Below are 15,504 nucleotides of genomic sequence, written 5' to 3'. Positions count from 1 at the left end.
GTACCAGTGCTCTTACCAACTGAGCTACCTGGGAACTCCACCCGACACCATCTCAACTTTTCCCTTTATATCCACACAACTTGCGTGGGCTGATGAAACCACAATTCCAAGTCACACAGAGATTGTGTGCACTCGATGTGGGTCTCTGGCATTTCGTCAGCCCATGCGAGTTGTGTGGATATACAGGGAAAAGTTGAGATGGTGTCGGGTGGAGTTCCCGGGTAGCTCAGTTGGTAAGAGTGCTGGTACGTTCAACCAGAGGTCCCGGGATCGATACCCGGCCCCGGAACAATTTTTCCCTTGAAATTATTCAAATCTGCTTTACAGGGAGCTTTACCTGAAAGACTAGATTTGCATAATTTTAATTCTATCACACAGTAATTGACATAGCTGCCTGCTAGTGGTGGTATATGTTTGTCATCTCTTTTTAGAAATAAATGTGGTACACGTAACACTACTGATTTTGTATCGACACACAAGGTGATGTATATTTAGCACTAGAATGGATAGTGTATTTATTCACAAAATGCCATCATGGAAGATTGTTGCTGCTTTCATATTTATGTACGGACGCTGCTTTCCTATTTGACTTTTATCTATTAGATCAGTTTGCAATTATTTGGAGTGTTGTACATAATTTCTGCTATTTATTTTATATTTAATTAACGCTTAATCATCGTAAAAGTGACGAACAAAAACTTTGTGAAGTCAGAGCTTCATTGCTGTAAGTTGTTGGCCCCGTTATTTGTGAATTTATATATTAAGTAATTCTTGGTAAATAAGGTTAAGTTTTATCTACAGCTGTATCATTTTTTTAATTATTTTATTTTTATAAATTAATACTTTGTCCTTGCAACTACAAAAGATGTAGCATGATAGGAATCTTTAAAATTCCGTGATAACGAAACTGTTTTACAAGAATTCTTATAGCAGATTTAATATTTATAAATTGATATTGAAGTTTATATGGCTTTCTCTACTTCAGTACCATACACTTGAGAGAATTATAAAGTGACAAAATCACTTAGAATGTGATTGCATGCCATATGTTTACAGAGAAGAGAGCATTATTTTAAGAAATATTTATTATTTACAGTTTTGTGCTTGTTTTTTTTTAATCGTCATAATTGATTCTTCGTTAATTGAACCTTATCGTGAACCTAACTGACATTTATAAAATAATAATGCTGAGAAATATCACAAAATTTGGATTGAGAACAGAAATATGAATAATTTGAATTTGCTATATTTATTGATACTTGTGTGCAGACTTTCAAGAACACTTAAAACTAACACATTTAGTACTTTAGCGATATTAGAGAGACATATTTGTTCCTACTGCAGCAACTAATTTATAGTTTGTAAAGAAACTGGCTCTTATGGCCCAACACTAATCAAATAAACTTTCTGGTAAGTATTAAATAGTTACTTTAATATCTGATTACGATGATATTTTTCATAGATGTTTCTATTTGCATGTTATCATAACTACTTGTTAGTACTTTGATATCATTTCAGTGGAATAAAGCTGAAATTTCTATGTGATACACATTGTGTTGGGAAATATTTAATGATGTATTTTATTGTGGATTTTTATAACTGTGTTTTGTTGCTAAATCTTTGATTTATCATAAGACATTGCATTGAATATTCCTGTCAGCAGTACCTTGCCACTTTGATTTTATTGGATGTTAAATGTATTCTCTGCAATCAGAGTTTTTTAATTGACTCTTCTTTAGATGAAACGTCTTGAATATGTGTTTACTTCTATTATCTATATGAAATAGTAAGAAAGTGTAAAACAAGGAAATGTTAACTCCCTTATGAAGTAGGTATTTCAAATAACATCAACATATTGTTGGCATAGTAGTCTACTTTTCTACTTTCTACTAACCTTTATTTATACAGAAATTGTTTTAGACAAGTCATAATTCTAACTTTTGTGAGATGTGTTACTGAAATGAAGAATTATTTCCTAAACTGCAGGCCTATAGCTATCTTTATATTTCTTGTATCATGTGACATATAGTCCGAAGCTAGACAATTTGAAATTTGAAAGTTTTATCTTCCTACAAGATAATCGCGAGAAATTATTGTATACATTTTTACTGACTGTCTCGTTTATTGCTGTATTTTGCTGACTGTGGATCACTGATTTTATCAAATTGAAGTTGTATTATGTATTGTACTTTTAGAAGATCCTAATTGAGACTCTGGATTGATTGAGAATGGTACAGATTTTACACGTCTTGTGCCATTTGAATATTATGCTGAAGCAGAAAATTGTTGAAGTTGTGATACAGACTATGTGCAATGTTGTGTTTGTTGGTATTATATTTGTATGCGAATCCTTCTCGCATTAGGTGGGCTCTGTGTTTTGTGAGCTATTGGAAATATCGATATCGGCGGCAGTTCAGACCTGTGAAAGGAACATTGAGAGAAGAATCAGAGAGCTTAACTTACTGAGCTGAAGAATTAACATCGAGTGAAGGCAGAAGAACACCTTACTGGGAGAAAAAAAAAAGGTAAGTTGTATCATTTTTAAATCTATTAACATTGATATGTGACCTGCTTTCATATCAACTTGGTTTTATTTTTCAGTTTTGTTTGAGAGAAGCTGAACACTATTCAAGGTCTCTTTTTCTTTGCTGGTTGTCATCATGCTATTTCATTAGATTTATAAGAGAATTAAGACTGTTCATAATATTTATTTGTGTAGTGTTTATACTAAGTGTTACTTATGAATAAATAATTGGCACAAATAAGGAAGAAAAATTCTAGTAAATTTATTTAAGAAAAGGTTGTTATTACTGTTGTTCTACATTGGTCCTACTTCTACAAGGAGTTGCACTGTTCCTAACATGTGAACACCTGCATTTTATTCTACAGAAAATTCCTCATCGAAGGAAATTAATCTGATATTGCTATACCCGCATGGAGCAGAAAGTGATTTCAGTAGACTATTGAGCTTAATTTGGTTCTGTGTTTGACAGGACATTAGAGCACAAGGAACTTTTGCTGACTGCCAAGTTAAACTATTTTTCTCATTTAAATTTTCTGAATTGAAGCACATTATCAATTACTTATCACTCGTATCGAGGTTTCTATTACTGAAAAATGTGTTAATTGTTGAAAGAAATTTCTATGGCTATTATATTTTTTTACACAGTACAATTTAAGGTCCAGTAATATTGTGTAAGATTAAGAAATGATGTTTTTTGTTTAACATTGTCGATGGTGTACTTCAAAGAGTCTACATTTTTCATTATTTTGGTAGGATAGATACAACATAGAGGTAGCATTGGAATATGTTGCATCATTATTGAATGACGAAAAGAAGTGGAAAATATGCAGTGGAGCTTCAATTATTGCAATCTACAATTTACAGTGGCGTTTGTTAAAAATCTGAGAAGAGAAGAATAAATGTATAAATTATTGTTATTTTACGAAGAATTAGTCCTACCTTTTTTATTGAATTCTGTCGTACGTGCGAAAGAAAAGAAATAGTGATGTACTGAAGGCATTATAATTCTATTGCTCTGTGATAACATTCAGCATGTTTGTCTAGGCTTTGTATGACCTATCTATTAAAAACTAATTTTATACAATATCATGTCATATACATCTGAGATAATATGTGGACTCATAGGAATTTTGAAAGCACATTTTTCATTAAATGCGATAATAAATGCCGTCGAGCAAAATGTGTGCATTGCAAACTTTTGGATGAAACATTTTCAAGAAGAAAACTACACCAGAGGGAGACGAGATTGCAGTGATAAAATGATGATACTTACGCAATAACGTGCTGCTGTGTTTTGAAAATAAATGGTTTTTGTTTGTTCATTTTATATCAGTAATTTTTTTTAAGTAGTTCAGGTTAAATAAAAAGTCAAATGTCACGTTTCATTTGTTTTTGTTATCGTTGTAGATTTTAGTTATGCCTCGGGTTTTATTGTTGCATAATATGTATCCTTTCAATGTTATTACTAGACCTCGGATTTTAGGTAAAAACCTATTTTGTTCCTCATGATATATACAAAAGAAAAGTTGTATATACACGAATTATGGAAATATATGTTCGAAAATGATGGTCCTGTACAACCTAAAAATACCTAATTTCACGTTAGAAACTATTTTTACCTAATTTTACATTTTCCAATTTCTACAGTTGGTAATATGGAAAAGCTGTGTAATTCTGTATGCCAGTCGTGCCTTGACAATCGCAGCTAGTAATCTACACTGATACAGCCCGTACATGATTGCTGCCATTAAATTACTTGAAATATTTTACCCTGCCTTGCTCCATATTCCTTGTCTTGCCCATGCCATGAATCACGTAGCTGAGACGATATGGCTGGAATATCCACAGTGAATAAGCTGGTTTCCACAATTAAAAAGGTTTTTATTAAAGCACCTACGAGGATTCAATTATTTCGAGAGCAACTTCCCAATGTGCCACTTCCACCAGAACCTATTCTTACCCGATGGGGAACATGGTTACAGGCCGTGGAATATTACAGCAAGCATTTGGAGGACATTAAGAACTTTGTTTTGAAACTGGGGGAGGATGCAGTGAGCATTACTTCAGCTAAAAAACTTCTGCAGGACCCAACAATGGCCTATGGCCTTAACTGGCCCTATGGCCTTAACTCTGCCAGTATAAATAAAGAAAGAATTATGTACTTCGGTACATTAAAATAATATATATAAACAGAAAAAAAAAACAATTGCCCGGGATATTTCATTCATCAAATCACATTATGTATTTCTGGTCCCCATTATTAATGCTCTAGAGTCTTCAGGCAAACCGGTCTACCCGCAACTGGGATTGATAGAAGAGGTGACAGAAAAAATGAACTTGGTTCCTGGTTATGTTGGTGAAAAAGTTTCTGAAAAACTCAAATCAGTGCTTCAAAAAAACCCAGGACTGACAGTTCTCCGCACAGTTGCTGACATCTTGGCTGGCAAAACACCTGAACATGAATGTGCTGTTCCCTTGCATCTAACACCAACATTTAAATATGCTCTGGTGTCATCAGTTGATGTGGAACGCTCATTTTCGGCATATCTGAGAAGCGATGCAGTTTCTCAATGGAAAACTTAGAAAAGGTGTTAGTTGTTTACTTTGGCTCTAATTATGGACATTTACAATGAAATAATGTCAAATGTTTCGGCTAATTTGTAATGGGAAATGAAATAATGTCATTTTTTTGTTCACCTATTTTTGTAATTTTAGAACCTATTTTGATTTGTGATAGAACCTATTTTAGGTACTTAATTTAAGATTTTTAGGACCTGAAAGTCCGAGGTCTAGTTATTACAAATATGTTCCTGCATGTATTATAAAAAGTATATAAACAAAGGAAAGTAATTGAAATGAAGTCAAAATTCATGTCAATCTCATTTACGTTAATTTTTCAGATTTATTCTCAAAGTTTCTTGGTGCCCTCGAGAAAGAATATAAATTTCTCCTCAGATTTTTAATTAACGCCATTATACTAACCATTTTTTTGCTATTAAATGCCATTAAATTCTGTTTTTGTCGGAATTTTATGTCTCCCTCCTCCCTCCCCGGGATTCTACATTTATTGACAAGTAACAGTTTTCTGTCATGTTTACCGTATTTCACATTTTATTGCTTCCATTCATGATAATACATATCTTTTCTTTGGTTATGAGTTTTTCTGTAATGTGATCACGACATTCTTATAAGCCCAATATTATCCTCATGGCGTAGACATTTATAAGAGTATGTTGGCACTTAATTTCTTTGTCAGCATCAATGATCAAACATGGCGTCCCATCAAAACATGCAGTTCAATCTTTATTGAATTTCTATATTATTCTATTAAAAGTTATATAAGAAGTCATGGATATGGTATTTACTTTTTATTGAATTAAATCTATGTGATAGTGTTGTTGTTTAGTCAACTGTCTGAAGACAGATCTGGACCCCACAAGTGACACCAACAAGGCATCACTCCTGAGGCAACTAGGGCAGGAGATAATGGGGTAGGGTGGCCAGTTCCTTTCCCCCTCAATTGCATACTAGATACAGATTACACTAATCAGACTTCAGATGTATACGAACAGTTTTTTTCCTCCGATACATAACATCTAGTGAGATGTACCGGCTGCTACTAATTCACAATTTGGGACATCTGGCCGACATCTACGGCTGACCACTAGGGTCCAGAATGCAAAGCAGAGGCTAAATCTATACTAATAATAAATCTGTAGCCAAAATTTTTCTGGTAATTTTCGATTTTCCAAAAATAATCTGTGTTAACATGTATAATTAACCATCCTGAAACCGAAAATCGCTTTTTTGAAATTTTTTTTTGTATGTCTGTCTGTCTGTCTGTCTGGATGTTATCTTTTCACGCGATAATGGCTGAACCGATTTATATGAAAATTGGAATATAAATTAAGTTCGTTGTAACTTAGATTTTAGGCTATATGGCATTCAAAATACTTTATTTAAAAGGGTGGTTATAAAGGGGCCTGAATTAAATAAATCGAAATATCTCGCTTATTATTGATTTTGTGAAAATTGTTATATAAGAAAAGTTTCTTTAAAAATGATTTCCGATAAGTTTTATTCTTTACCAAATTTTGATAGGACTGATATTTAATGAGATAAATGAGTTTTAAAATTTAAAATAACTCCATCTAAGACAGTGCAATGAATTAAGAACAAATGACTTCATCTATAAGGGGCCTTGGACAACAACAATCGAAACAGGGGCCTTGGACATCAACAATCGAAAGCTATTAAACATAGCCTACAGAGAATGTTTCTGTGTTTGTATGAAGTAATATCAGAAGCTAAATTAACCGATTTGTATAATTAATTATTATTTCACCATTCGAAAGTGTAGTTTCTCTAGATGGACATAATGCTATAATGTTATTACAGTAACGTCTGAGTAAATCGAGGACAGGTAAGATTAAAATAGCTTCTTATGCACAGAAAATTTGATAGGTTATTTTGTACATTCGTTTTCTGTATTTCTTAAAATAATATTTATGTACACTCATTTTAATCTCAGAGAATTAACGAACAACGAGAGTGTATTGATTTAGTATGCAGTAATAGTACGTTAGCTTAGCAATCCATTATTTTATAATTCAAATTTTAACTATGCTCAATTGAATCATGTTAAAAAAAATTGGGTAATGAGCGTAGCAGATTATCTTGCTCTGTTGTAAAAGTTGTTCCCTGGATCAAACGTCCTATTTTAATTATGTAATTACTTTATATTTATTTCTAACAGATGCAGCGGAGCACAGGGGTACGGCTAGTTAAAAATAAGATACAATATGATTTGCAGAGAGAATACAGAACAATGATAAATTTAAAAATAAAGTACAATTTGATTTCGGAGAAATATGAGATGAAAGTACAATTAAGAGTAATGAAATGAAGTAAAAAAATAATATTACGTAGTGTTATACAAGTGTTTGTGTAAAATGGATAATGAATCTCTCAATACGATTAGACAAATTTTGTTAATGTCCTCATTGGAAAATTTAGGAGAAAGGAGAATGGTTTTAGTTAACTTAAATGAAGTTCGCCTAGCACCAAAAAGAAGTCCTTTTACTTCCCATGTATTAATATTCATTTTGTATCTCTCACTGAAGTGAGGAATACATGGGTTGTAAATAGATTTCTTTTCATTGTTAACATTATTGGCTTGTTGATCATCCTTCACAAAACGGACAGTGGGGTCAAGAATGAGGCTTCTTTGATTCCGGCGATCGATGGCTATAATGTCTGCCCTTCTCGTTGACCCATTCTCAGCCAAGCAATGCGCTTCTTCGTGAACCTCCCACTTTGCCTTCCGAAGAGTGTTTGCGGTGGAGCTTCTCACTTTATGGTGGCGATTGTTCCTCAGTAGTTTTCCATTAGGGCAATAACCTACATATCAGATGTACTGGCTGGTAATAGATCTACATATCAGTCAGCACCTTAATTAGAGGTTGTGATAGTGTTAAGGGATAATATTTCTTGTAATACGTAATTTGTTATAAATAGGTAACAGATTTCTAGGTACTAAAAAAGAGAGAATTAGAACTTTATAAAATCCAAATTTTAAATAACAATTAAAAAAAAACATGCTGAAACTTTCCTTCTGGAGTGTCAAAATGGCTTTAGAAAAGGAAGATCATGTGTAAATCCATTATTTAGTATCAAACTATTGTTAGAAAAAAGAAGAGAATTTAATTTAGAAACCCATATAGCTTTTATTGATTTTGTGAAAGCTTTTGATAAAATCCAAAGAGACCTTTTATTCAACATATTACAAGGTAAAAATATTCCAAATTTGCTATTACAAAATATAATAGAAATCTACACAGACAGCAAAGAAGTATCAAAATAAATAACTGTAGCTATATCTGAAAGAAAATTAGTTAATAATGGAGTTTGACAAGATTGTCCACTATCACCAACTTTATTTAATATTTATATAAATGAAATTATTTTAAAATGGAACCAAATCTACACATCAGGAATCAAAATAACCAGTGCTCTAACATTAAATACCTTACTCTATGCCGATGATCAAGTCATAATTTCCAATTCAGAGGATAATTTACAAAGAGGATTATATACATTGAATAAAATAATAAAAGATTTTGGGATGGAAATTTCAGCACAAAAGTCAAAAGTAATGGCATTTTTAGGAAAAGACCCAGTCAGAAATAAGATAATACACAATAACTAATTCCTGGAACAAGTACAAAATTTCAACTATCTGGATTGTGAAATATCTTATCAAAATGAAAAAGATGTGAACAAGAAAATTACCAAATTTACACAAATTCTAGGAATAATAAACAATACAGTAAAAGCTAAATTAGTACAAAAATCTACAAGAATAAAAATATATAATACACTAGCATTACCCTCCCTTTTATATGGAAGCGAGATTTGGACATTAAAGAAAAAAAGACATGAACAGAATCAAAGCAACGGAAATGAAATTTTTCAGGACAGCAGGATATACTCTTTTAGACCAAAAAAGGAATGAAGAAATTTTAGAACAATTAGAAGTAGAGTCAGTAGAAGAAAAAATCAACAGATACAAATTAAATTGGCTAGATCATATAAGAAGAATGGAAAATTCAAGAATCCCAAAAATTATGATGCAGTATAAACCTAGAGGACATCGTCGACCAGGAAGACCTTTTAGAAGACTGCTAGATGGGGCTGAAACAGATCTACAGAGGCCTAATTCGTGAAGGATGATGATGATAAAATCCAATTTAGGACTTTTAGGAGTTCATATAACATTAACAATAATTAATCTTTTAATTTTAGTAAGTATTCTATTTTAGCTGAAATTTATGTGTAAAGAACTGGTGCTGACAATGAGTGCTCAAATTATCTGAAGTTTACCTATAGAATAGTAGACTGTGTGTGTTATCTCAGAATCCTTTTGAAAAAATGAGATGCTCCTTCTCCATTAACTCTCCAGAATCTCATTCTTTAATTTGAGTGAGTGAATGACGTTTGAAGGAGTCCATAATTGTGCCTATTTTTAAAAAGGGGGACAAAACCAACTGTGGTAACTTTCGAGGAATATCACTTTTGTTGACGTCGTACAAAATTTTGTCCAATATTCTTTTGAGAAGATTACTGTAACTCCGTACGTAGATGAAGTTATTGGAGATCATCAGTGCGGTTTTCGGCGTAATAGATCGACTATTGATCAGATTTTTTGTATTCGACAGATAATGGAGAAAAAATGGGAGTATAAGGGTACAGTACATCAGTTATTCATAGATTTCAAAAAGGCATATGACTCGGTTAAGAGGGAAGTATTATATGATATTCTTATTGAATTTGGTATTCCCAAAAAACTAGTTCGATTAATTAAAATGTGTCTCAGTGAAACATACAGCACAGTCCGTATAGGTCAGTTTCTATCTGATGCTTTTCCAATTCACTGCGGTCTAAAGCAGGGAGATGCACTATCACCTTTACTTTTTAACTTCGCTTTAGAGTATGCCATTAGGAAAGTTCAGGATAACAGGCAGGGTTTGGAATTGAACGGGTTACATCAGCTTCTTGTCTATGCGGATGACGTGAATATGTTAGGAGAAAATACACAAACGATTAGGGAAAACACGGAAATTTTACTTGAAGCAAGTAAAGCGATTGGTTTGGAAGTAAATCCCGAAAAGACAAAGTATATGATTATGTCTCATGACCAGAATATTGTACGAAATGGAAATATAAAAATTGGAGATTTATCCTTCGAAGAGGTGGAAAAATTCAAATATCTTGGAGTAACAGTAACAAATATAAATGATACTCTGGAGGAAATTAAACGCAGAATAAATATGGGAAATGCCTGTATTATTCAGTTGAGAAGCTTTTGTCATCTAGTCTGCTGTCAAAAATTCTGAAAGTTAGAATTTATAAAACAGTTATATTACCGGTTGTTCTGTATGGTTGTGAAACTTGGACTCTCACTCTGAGAGAGGAACATAGGTTAAGGGTGTTTGAGAATAAGGTGCTTAGGAAAATATTTGGGGCTAAGCAGGATGAAATTACAGGAGAATGGAGAAAGTTACACAACGCAGAACTGCACACATTGTATTCTTCACCTGACATAATTAGGAACATTAAATCCAGACGTTTGAGATGGGCAGGGCATGTAGCACGTATGGGCGAATCCAGAAATGCATATAGAGTGTTAGTTGGGAGACCGGAGGGGAAAAGACCTTTAGGGAGGCCGAGACGTAGATGGGAGGATAATATTAAGATGGATTTGAGGGAGGTGGGATATGATGATAGAGATTGGATTAATCTTGCACAGGATAGGGACCGATGGTGGGCTTATGTGAGGGCGACAATGAATCTTCGGGTTCCTTAAAAGCCATTAGTAAGTAAGTTACTAAATAAAAATGGAAGTGGTGCAAGGTATTCCTAAAGCCTGGTTAAATCATTCCTTAAATGGTTTCTATGATCGAGTGACACATTGTAAAGCAGCTGAGGGCCACCAATTTGAACACATAATTTAGAAGGTGAGCTAACTTTGTTTTGTTTTTGTTAAGGAAGGAGTATTTTATTATTTTAATATTCGATACACTTTTCTGTTTTCTTGACTTAGCAACACTGAATCTGTACAGAAGTATCGAGTTTGGGTACTTTTTGAAAAGCTCTTAATGAGCACCATTAAAAAATAAAAAAAATATATTGGGTGTTCCATTTCAAATAAGAGACTTGGAGAAGTAGAAAAAACTCAGTAATACCATTATTGAGTTCTTAGTATATGGTTATCCTCACATACCAAGTTTCATGTTACTGAACCGTATGTTTCAAAAGTTATTTAGGTGGTGCAGGACTTTTAACTAACCCTGTATATATTTTTTGCAATGAAGACATAAGACTAGGGTTGCTTGGGATACTTTAAACCTATAATGGCAAATGCTTTTTATACCAGTACACTTATGTTACTGAAAGTTTGTTTATTTACAGAACTAGTTCGAGAAGTAGTGATTCTAGTTCTTTTGTGAACTGGTCATGAGTCTCCAGTACATATGAATCAGTTAGGTAATGAAATAATTTTTTGTAATGGTGTTTAGAATTAGATAGCATATATTTCAGGCATTTGTGGACTCGGAAATGCTGTTTCTTCAATTGATATGTCTGTGTGTGATTTTAGCCCCAGTGTGAAAGGTTGAATGAGTTCCATTTTATTAAATATTTTGGTGTTCAAATCTTCGCCATCCAATACAACTGTTTCTGGTAAGGTTTCTTAAGCCATTTCTGTGTTGTTTTTTCTTCCTTTCTTTTAATGTGCTGCGATGAAATCTTCAGTTAAATTTGTGTGTGCTGGGAATTGTGGTAAGACTATTTTATGACAGTATTTGGCTGTTGTTTTAACAATCCTTACTTGAAATTATAATGCAATACTGCTACATTATGAACAACCTATCATCTTCCTTGTAGTAATGTTTGGTTGATGTTCTTTGTGTGTTCTTACTTACTTCATTGATTCAGCTTTACACCCAGAGTTGAAACTGGTTGCTATATTGTTATATTTTGCAAAGAAATGAAACCATCTTTATGAATATAATATATTTTCACTTGAAGTTTTATCACAATTAATACAAGTTCTTTGTGGTTACATAGAATTGCAAGGAATAACATTTTAGGATCATTATAGTAAACAGAAGTTAGTGAACATATTTTGTATTCGGAATTAAGTTATTTCTCAATTCTGTTGGCCAATACAGTTTTTTTTTGAATAAGCATACTTTTTTACTCATAAAACAATAAGTACAACGTACAGTTGCATGTGAAATATAAAGTGCGTTGTATATTATTAATGTGGATTTGAACTGTTTGTGCAAATTGTTACTATACACGTATTTTTTTTTACAATATTTTTAATATATAGTTTCCATCGTCACTGTTATTCCTTTTCACAGACTTTCTCTGATCCTGGTAGGTAGGAATTTTGTCCATTATTACACTTTCCTTACAGGCCCAGTTTCTTATGAAAGAAGAACACAATTGTAGTGACCTATTTTATTCTGTTTGAAGTCTTCCTTGGGCTATAAGCAAATGAAATTGCGTCCTCAGCTCAATATTGTCCTGACTGTCCCTTGGCCTGTAAATGCCTCCAGAAAGTTTGGCCTAGCAACTGGCTGAGTGAACTCCTGGAAAAGCATTTTGCATGACCTTGGAAACAACCTAACAGTCTTATTACTCTTAAAACAAATGAAAAAAACATCATTGTGAAAATGTAATCAGTGACCATAGGTCCAGTAGCAATAATTTAATCGGTGACCACAAATCTGGTGACGAACATTTAATTGGTGATGAAGTAGTTCAATGACGACAGTTCCGGTGACGAGAATTCCTAAACACGAAGGGTTAGAGGAAGTGTAAGAAAGTGAAATTAAAAAAAAAAAAAAAAGAAACAGTAGACTGATTACTAGAGCCTGGATGTTTAGGCATTTATTTTGGTTAAAATAGGCAGACATATAGGCACTAAAAATAGTAGAAATAGGCATTTATTATTCATGGAAACAGACAAAAAATAGACAAATATTTAATAAACTATCTCATACGGTACTCACTTTCCTTGGTTACATGTCACAACAAGATGCTTTTTTAAGTTGTCAACTGTCATAGTGAGCCGCCTGTCAGAGAGAACGTTTTTCATGGTGGAAAAAGATCTTTCTACTTCTACTGAAGTGATTGGAGCAAACTTAAAACTTATTTCAGAAGGACTGTCTCTACTTTCTTTCAGAGATTGGGAAAAACTGACTGTGTATTGTCTCAAAAAGAGGGGTGTGAGAAGGGATTAGCGACTTCAAAGTATGTGTGATTTGTGTGTGCAAGCAACAACAGTAACGGGACCTGGAGACTTGCTTTTAATACTTCCCTCATTCTCTTTTTTTCGCTGGTAAATCCCGAAGTGACCTGAGCACTGAGGGTTATATTGTTCAAACATCTTTGTTAAGTGATATAAAAGATGGAATCGGTAGGGGAGAAAAGTTTACTACTTCTTGGAAACATTTGTATTGCTGGAGAATAAGATTCTAAGCAAATACAGGGCATATCAAAAGTCCGGTAACACTTTCAATATTTTATTACACAAAAACTACTAATGATAGCACTTTCAAACACATGTCAGTTTAAAGTCAAACTCTCAAAGTTATTCAGCCGCTTAATTTTAAGCGACGAAGCGACATTCCATACGAGTGGGAAAATTAACAAGCACAACTGTCGTGTTTGGGGTACACAGAAACCTCACAGAATCATTGAACATGAGCGTGATTCACCAAAGGTGAATGTTTTCTGCACGTTGTCACAACGAAAACTGTACGGACCTTTCTTCATTGAGGCTACTGTGACTGGACATTCATATCTGGACATGTTGGAGCAATGGTTGGTGCCTCAACTTAGACAAGATCTCGACGGCGATTTCATCTTTCAGCAAGATGGGGCTCCGCCACATTTCCACAATGCAGTTCGTGCTTACCTGAATACGGAGATGTCTGATCGTTGGATAGGACGTGCTGGAGTAAGGGACAGATGTTTCATGACATAGCCACTAAGGTCACCCGATATGACTGCATGTGACTTTTTTCTATGTGGGTACCTAAAGGACCGTGTGTTTGTACCGCCTTTGTCACGTGATTTAGAGGAGCTAAAAACCAGAATTCGAGGAGCTGCCACCACGGTCACAGAGGATATGTTGAAAAGGGTACGGGAAGAGTTTGATTATCGTTTGGACATCTGCCAAGTCACTCGTGGTTCACACATAGAATCTCTGTAAGGTGTAAAACGAACTTTGAGAGTTTGACTTTAAACTGACGTGTGTTTGAAAGTGCTATCATTAGTAGTTTTCGTGTAATAAAATATTGAAAGTGTTACCGGACTTTTGATATGTCCTGTATTTGTGTGAGGTGAATATATATTTTTAATTTGTACAACCGTTCTTTTTTGTTTTTTGATATAATTTATGTGCGGTTTATTTTAAATGCATTAAAAATGTAGAAACTGTACAATAACGACGTAAAAAGGCTAAAAAAAAGGTATTTAACCTTAAAATAGGCAACAGGAGCTAAAATAGGCAAAAAAGGCAAAGTAAAAATTGGTCGTATCGTCTCCAAATGTGTGGAAACGTATTTCTAATAGGTCTTTCATACATACATTCAGTTTAAAAAAGGCATTTTGCCTGACATCCGGGCTCTACGATTACATATTAGTGAAATTCGTGAAATAATCCTTTGAGCAGAAATGAAATGTAATGTTTTGAATGGAGCGCAGAAGTAAACACAAGGTGAAAGGTGAAAGATTAGGTTAGAAAATGAACCTCAAAACTATCTTCCTCACAATTCTTTTGAATGACATTCTTGACAGAACAAATGATCCTGCAGTCAAAAGGATGTGAACATGCTTGTCGCTCTGAAAACCTATCTCCAGAAAATTATAGACAAATTGAGTGTGAATTGAAGACCAGAAGTAGGTGTGCAGATTGAGATTATAAATATGTGAAAAACAGAAACGAAAGCGAAATATAAGTCCTAAATATGGTGGATCATAAGAAGAGGCACTTCTCAGTAAGAGTGAAAAGTTCAAGGCGGAAACTTTACTTCCTGTTCTGGAATCTAATTCCTGAATGGACAAAATGTGCAGAAGCTTACTCATTGTTTGCAAATCAGTTTTCCCTCTCCTGTGAATTGAATACAATAGGTTCTGATCAGCTAAACAAAAAGTGTGAACATCTGGGTAATGTGTTTCACAAAGAGCATTATTGTGACCTTTTGAATGAATGTGATCATCTTAAGCAACACATCGTTCTTGTTGAAAATTGTGATACTCTCTCTCCCTGTATTGTAAAGATTTCGGACAATATGACATTTGTATTTCCCAATGTTGAAATTGCACTTAAGAGTACTATAGGACTATTCATGTTCATGAAGTGGCCAACTGTGTAAGAGAATGTTAATTTTCAAGACTGATACTTG

General features: G+C 33.7%; 1 protein-coding gene across 4 annotated transcripts in view; it reads left to right on the top strand.

The window, feature by feature from the left end:
- LOC138706149 (YLP motif-containing protein 1-like) overlaps nt 1–15,504 on the top strand; it is a 186,413-nt gene that overhangs the window by 23,172 nt on the left and 147,737 nt on the right. For 3 of the 4 annotated variants that reach the window (XR_011333954.1, XM_069835341.1, XM_069835177.1), the window contains exon 3: nt 2,364–2,525. The exons of the other annotated variant lie outside the window; for it this stretch is intronic. The gene's annotated coding sequence lies outside the window, so the exon portion shown is untranslated. The remainder of the gene's footprint in view (nt 1–2,363; nt 2,526–15,504) is intronic. 4 annotated transcript variants of the gene reach the window in all.

The sequence above is a fragment of the Periplaneta americana genome, chromosome 1 (assembly GCF_040183065.1).
Source record: "Periplaneta americana isolate PAMFEO1 chromosome 1, P.americana_PAMFEO1_priV1, whole genome shotgun sequence".
Classification (NCBI taxonomy): domain Eukaryota; kingdom Metazoa; phylum Arthropoda; class Insecta; order Blattodea; family Blattidae; genus Periplaneta; species Periplaneta americana.
The sequence above is the reverse complement of the archived record's forward strand: the minus strand, read 5'-3'. Positions and strand labels throughout refer to the sequence as shown.